General features: G+C 29.5%; 1 pseudogene; it reads left to right on the top strand.

Moving 5' to 3' along the window:
• Positions 1 to 650: 650 nt before the first annotated feature.
• Positions 651 to 4097, top strand: LOC127745427 (uncharacterized; annotated as a pseudogene).
• Positions 4098 to 7317: the final 3220 nt, after the last annotated feature.

Genomic DNA, 7317 nt, shown 5'->3' with positions numbered 1-7317 from the left:
TAGATAATTTATATCTTAATTATATGTTTGGCCCCTGTAAAATTTTTTTTAAGATTCGTCATTACTTGTTCAAAGTAAAAGTTCCAATGCCTCAAAATTGTGGTATAGTGTTAGATCACATTAACTATATGATTGTATAATAATATGCTTCAATTGCAAAAACTAGTTAATATTATTCATCATTATCAATTCATTTCCTCTTAAGTATTTTGTGCTTATTCAGTAATAGGTTTTAATTAGATTTATTTTAAACATTTTTTTCACTTTTATACCTAATATATATAATATTAATAAAAGATTTCAAATAAAAAAAATTAACTATCCAATTTTATTTAACCATTTTTATCGATTATAAAAAATATCGTTCAAAATGCATTATATTAACTATAATTTTCAATCATAAAATATTTATCATCTTCAATAACGATTAATTCTAAAGTGTTGATTCCATTATTTAAAATAAAATAAAATTGAAATTACAAATTTAAAAAAAAAAGCCAAATTATATCAATAACATAAAATCATTATTTATTGTAAATTTTATCTTTTATTACAATAATATAAATTTAGTATTTGTTAGGTGTAACAACAAAAATGTGTATGTTTATTTAACTGAAATAATATTTAGGGCAAAATACCCTAATAAACCAATGGCAGTTTCAAGGTACGTAAATAAGTCAAAACGAAAATTGTTTCAGCAATAAGCCAGGTGATAATTTTAATGTAATTTGAACCAGTCTGGTTCGAACTACAAATGTTAATAAATCGAACCATGGCAGTTCGAATTAGGGTGAGAAAAGGTTGAACATAATTCGAACCAATGTGGTTCGAACTTATGAAGCACATAATTCGAACTAGGGTAGTTCGAATTATACGAAGTATAACATTGTATGTAAATCGAACCAACCTGGTTCGAATTACCCTTGTCGTGGCTCATAATAATTCGAACCTACTTGGTTCGAATTACAGGTGATTCGGCTATATAAGGAGTTCGAATCAGCCTCATTTGAACCATTTCTCCTTTTTCCTACCCCACCAAATCTCAGAGAAAACGACCCAGATTCTATCCGACGAAGACCTGAGCGGAATACTCTGCTGATAGGGGACGATCCGGCACGGTTATATCGCTTGGATGGAGTTGCTCATATAGCCGGGGTCATCAACGACAAGGTTAGTACAGAAATAACTTAGTGCTAGTAGTAAATTGTTGTGGTATTGCTGGTGGTTTAGTTGAGAGATTCTGCATGCGGTTTAGATTGTGGTTTAGTTGGTGGTTTATGTAGGTGGTTTCTGCTGGTGGTTTATGTTAGTGGTTTATTTTAGTGGTTTATGTTAGTTGTTTTGTGTTGGTTATTTTGTGTTGGTTGTTTTATGTTAGTGGTTTAGTTGGTGGTTTATGTTAGTTGTTTTTTGTAAGTGGTATGATTTTTTTTATGTTAGTGGTTTATGTTAGTTGTTTTATGTAAGTGGTTTGTGTTAGTTGTTTTATGTTAGTGGTATGTTTTAGTTATTTTATGTTAGCTGTTTTATGTTTGTTTTTTTATGTTGGTGGTTTATGTTAGTTGTTTTATGTTAGTGGTTTGTGTTAGTTGTTTTATGTTAGTTGTATGTTTTAGTTGTTTTATGTTAGCTGTTTTATGTTAGTGGTTTATGTTTATTTTTTTATGTTGGTGGTTTATGTTAGTTATTTTATGTTAGTGGTTTGTGTTAGTTGTTTTATGTTAGTGGTTTGTGATACTTGTTTTGCGTTAGCTATTTTATGTTCATGGTTTTAGTTAAGCAGTTTTATGAAAGTGGTTATAGTTTAGCTGTTTTATGTTAGTGGTTTAACTGTGTGGTCTATGGTAGTTGTTTTGCATGTGGTTCTCGTTCATGGGTTTTTATGTGGTTTTATTTAGTATGACGTTTTCTTGATGATTTATCATTTTGGCTATGTTTGTCATTGGTTATGAAGATGGTTCTAACAATGCGGTGCATGCCATGTGCAGCCCCAGCGATGCATCCGGAGCATGCGGCGGCAGCAGGGCATGCGACTCGATGACAGATACGTTCCGTACTTCCGGATGGCCGGGCTATACCATCTAGCAAGGTTGAACGATAGATGGTTCCGGTTAGACGAGGCCCTTGTCAGTGCATTCGTCGAGCGATGGCGTCCAGAGACGCACACGTTTCACATGCCATTCGGAGAGTGCACGATCACACTTCAGGACGTGGCATACCAGTTGGATTTGCCAGTGAACGGGCGTTACGTAACGATTACATAGTATCCTACTTTAGTATCCTAATTTTTCACAAGGGTTCAAATGCTTTCTACTCTCAAAATGGAAAGACTAAAAATCTATAAGATATTTTTTCTTATTATAAGCATCACATGTGTTGGATCCTAATTTGTAGATTAAAATATTTTTAATTTTTTTTAGAGACACATGAAATAAGTTGGTTATTCCTTTGTTTTTACAATTGCATCTTCTGAAAATAATTTATGAAAGATGGGTATGCTAGATTGTTTCAAAAAATAAAAACCAATAAAAAGTTTATACTATAGTTCAAAGACATGAAGTTATTTTTATATAATTTGTTTTACTGAAAAAGAAATATTATTGGTAATTCTTAATTTTAGAATATCACATCAATCAACTTTATGCCTAACAATTCAATACTTTTTGTATTTATTTTAATAGTACTATAAAATACACAAATAATAACTATAATAATGTTAGATAAAATTATAACTTATGTTTGGTCTTTGCAAGATTTACTTTTAAATTGATTCAAGTTAAGGTAGTTATTCAATGTTGTTTTATTTTATTTTATTCAAGTTAAGTTCTTTTTGTACTTACTGTCCTGTTGACTTACACACACAGTAATGCTAAGCTCATTTTGTACTTACTGGTTTATGTTAATCTATTTAGGTGTGTAGCAACATTGTGGAACCTGTACTGTTATCTCAAGGTGGACCTGATTGGGATAAGCCTCTTGCTTCTGAAAATCAAGAGACATTTTTGGAGGGGTTTAAGAAAGTTGCATTAAGTGCAGCTGAACGGCTTCAGGAGCAACCTGTCATTGTTGCTCAGAGCGAATACACCTTTGATGGATCTGGTGTTAAGAGACTACTATCCAACAAGTTTGAATTTGACAAGGTTAATTCATTTCTTTATAAATTAGGATCATATTATATATTATATATACTAATTATCTTACTTTTGTTAAAATCTTGCATTGAGTTTACCAATCTATTGTTGGATATGCAGACTTTGAATTCAGTTGTAGAGAATTTGCCTAAAGATAAGAATGGAAAAATTTCAGAGTATCTACAGCTAGCACTAGATGGAGTGTCTCCATCTGCTGGATTACCACCATTTGGTGCAATTGAAGAGGTATGATCCCAAATAATTTAACGAATTCGCTTTATATTCCTCCTGATTTATAACAACTGTTAGTTCGAACCATGATTTATCCGAATTGACAGGTATTTTAAATCAGAGGGAGTAATATTTTGATGTGTTTCAAAAGTTGGTAGGTGAACTTTGTGACAGTTTGTGACAGTTTGACTGTTAACTGAAATACTTGGAAGTATTATTTTGCAGCTTGAGGGAAATTCCATATCAGTTTCTTCCAATTCTGTAGTGCATGAGCCTCTTGGTTCTTCTTCTTCACTTCTCAAGCCATCAACTACTGAAACAGCAGCATAACCTCCTCCCAAGTATATATATATATATATATATATGACACTTAAGAAATAATAATCATATCATAATAATATACAACATATGGAAACTATTAATTAGTAGCATGACTTGTCAAGTTTGTATGTATGCTGTGGTGATATTTATGAATGTGGAAATTTAGAAAATGTCATGGAGATGGAAGAGTTATTAGTCAGCAATCACTTCCTGGTTTATTTTGGTATGTTGATCATCACTTCCTGTTGTACTGTGTAGAAATTAGGCTGTTTTTATCATGGCATAAAAAAAGAAAAATAAAAATTGCATTTTAATCCATGTGGTTTTGTGCTTCCTAAAGTTGTATTGTAATGGCCAAATGATATTACCTCACGCATAACCACAAAATCATTGTAAAAATAATCTGCAGCCATGATCTCCACACATTGCCTAATTTATTACTCTTATGCAGCATTACTTCGTATGGTCATATTCAAATACCACAGCAAACTTATCAGTTACCATCTTAAGATTAACTCCAACAAATATTATTCAGTTTAGAAACTTTGTAATCTAAGCTAACAATACCCATGTACAAATAATGGCAATTTGTTTTAATAACTGCTGCACCATTTACGCGCGGGTGGACTGCTAGTTTAATTGTTACGTGATAACAAAAACTAAATAATATTAAGAGAAAAGGATAAATAGGTCCCTGACCTTTTGTTCCGCAGACATTTTCGTCCCTGACAATTGAAAAATACTTTTAAGTCTCTGACCTTCACAAAACTTGGACGGATCAGTCCCTGACGAAGGTATTTGGACGGATCAGTCCCTGACGGAGGCATTTGGACAGAGGGACTGATCCGTCTAAGTTTTGTGAAGGTCAGGGACTTAAAAGTATTTTTCAATGGTCAGGAACAAAAATGTTCGCGGGATAAAAGGTTAGGGACTTATTTGTCCTTTTCTCTAATATTAAAATTATGGCGAGCCTCGTTGTCTTCTAGAAAGTGAAACCCATGTTTGTCGCACTAATAACCTCCCAAAACTTTCTTCCTATTTGGTTCCCACATTCACCAGCTTGAATGTGCAAGATTTCTCTTATTTTTCTCAATGGAAAACTACTCAAAAGGATTGCTGAAACACTTGAGTAAGATCAAGTATATGATGCAATGAAGAGGAAGAGAGAAATGGATGGCCTTTTATAGAACAAATAAATGCAAAAGAGGGGATATTATATGATAAGACTTGTAAATTTGGTATTTCACTCTTTTTTTTCCATATATAAAATCATAATTATTAGGTAAAAAATTATATCAATTAGGAACCGTGTAAAATTATTTTTTCTTACAGATTTTTATGTAATTAATAATTTTAAATTTCACGTAACCAGTATTAAAGTTTAATTAATGACAATAACTTTATACTTTAGAGTTTTTACCACAGGATATAATGGTCATTTCATTTAAAAATAACTATACATCAAATATGCTGGTTCTCTATTATATGGTCATTAGTGCACGAATTACAGTAATAACATCTTTTAAAAGTGCCTATTTAGATATATCATTGATTTGGATTTATCTAAAAGTTTTGGAAGCACTAAATACATACATCATGATCGCTTGCTATATAAAAGTAAGTTATTTCTTTTGAAAGTGCAAGGGAAACACCTTTTGATAGTTTGTAAATTTTTTTCAGCTTCCTCCTTTAAAAAAAAAAAAAAAGAAAATGAAGATTTTAACTAATTTTTTTAAAAGAGTATGTATTACTCATAATGTATTTTTTTTTCTATTATAAAAAAGGTAATCTTTATTTTTGAAAAATATTTTTTACCATAATCAATAAAACCTATAATTTAGTATCCTAATTTTTTTACAAGGGTTCAAATGCTTTCTACTCTCAAAATGGAAAGGCTAAAAATCTATAAGATATTTTTTTCTTATTATAAGCATCACATGTGTTGGATCCTAATTTGTAGATTAAAGAATTTTCAATTTTTTTTAGAGACACATAAAATAAGTTGGTTATTCATTTGTTTTTACAATTGCATCTTCTAAAAATAATTTATAAAAGATGGATATGCTAGATTGTTTCAAAAAATAGAAACCAATGAAAAGTTTATACTATAGTTCAAAGATATGAAGTTACTTTTATATAATTTGTTTTACTGAAAAAGAAATATTATTGGTAATTCTTAATTTTAGACTATCACATCAATCAACTTTATGTCTAATAATTCAATACTTTTTGTATTTACTTTAATAGTACTATAAAATACACAAATAATAACTATAATAATGTTAGATAAAATTATAACTTATGTTTTGTCTTTGTAAGGTTTACTTTTAAATTGATTCAAGGTAGTTATTCAATGTTGTTTTATTTTATTTTAATATTTATGTTTTAATCATATTCAATAAAAAAATATAATTTATTTATATTTATTAAAATAGTTGATAATATAAATATAAAAGATTTTAATTTTGGAAACATAAATTAGTAAAGATAATTTTCAAGATTATACAAATAACTATTTTTCATTGTACAAAACTTCTTGTCTCTATTGATGTCCATAAAAAATTTTAATAGATGTAATTTAATACAGAAGTTATAAAAAATTTCGAGTTTACAAGTTTAGATTTAAAATCGATGAAATTGATGATTCTACAAATAAACTTTTACAAGTTTGACTTTTATTATTGAAGTTTATGTATAAATATGTATAATTTGGTCCATAATTAGTAAAAAAAACTATAATTAGAAATAATTTTTTGAGACAAACAATGCAATGAACAAATTTAAATTGAGGAGCTTTCAAAGACTAAATAAGATTCAAGATATTTCGGGAGAAGATTTGGCTTAGAAACTCCCAGTTCCAACTCCAACCGTAGTAGAGACATCCGCTATTATTAGAATCAGTGTCCACAAAATTTAATAGGTTCTTTACGTAAAGGATCTACTGATTATTTCAAAGAAAAAAATCTAGTGACCATCTCCAATCCTCTAAATCGGGTTTTGATCTAATTTCTTCCAATTTTTTGCCAAGTATTTGACGGTAAAAATGAAATTTTTATTCCGACACTTGTATTTTATGATTCAGACATACAAAGATTTCTTATCTATAACTAAATGTCTAAATGTCAAACTAACTTCAGCGGGAATGCATTATTCATCTGCTGAGCCATTTCAAATAAAATTATGACAAATAATATCTATTTTATTAGTTTTTTTTTTTGAGATATTTATGTCGAAACACTTTTTACATTGACAACTTTCAGAAATTATATAAAAATAGAGTTATATAACCATTCTATTTGGTCATAGAGAATATGTTAACTTGAAACAATGTAAATAGGCACTTTGGAACTTCGGTTAAAAACTTCACCATGTACAACAACAATAATTTATTCAACTGAATATTTACACTTCCATTTTTTCTTTTAAATCTTTCCAATCAGTGTGTCAAATTAAGATAATTACATAACCTTGCAAAACAGTAATTATAATTTATAATAATGTACAAAAAAAAAACTCCAAGAGGAGCCAACAACACTTCACTGACATACCCTCCTTTCATCCATCCCAACTCAAACCCACCACCATTACTCTCTGTTTTCCAACTTGAAATTGAAAAACACCAAAAATAATTAAA

Source organism: Arachis duranensis, chromosome 3 (genome assembly GCF_000817695.3).
Source record: "Arachis duranensis cultivar V14167 chromosome 3, aradu.V14167.gnm2.J7QH, whole genome shotgun sequence".
In the NCBI taxonomy this organism is placed as follows: Eukaryota; Viridiplantae; Streptophyta; class Magnoliopsida; order Fabales; family Fabaceae; genus Arachis; species Arachis duranensis.
Note: the sequence above shows the minus strand (reverse complement) of the source record. Positions and strands in the feature narration are given on the sequence as shown.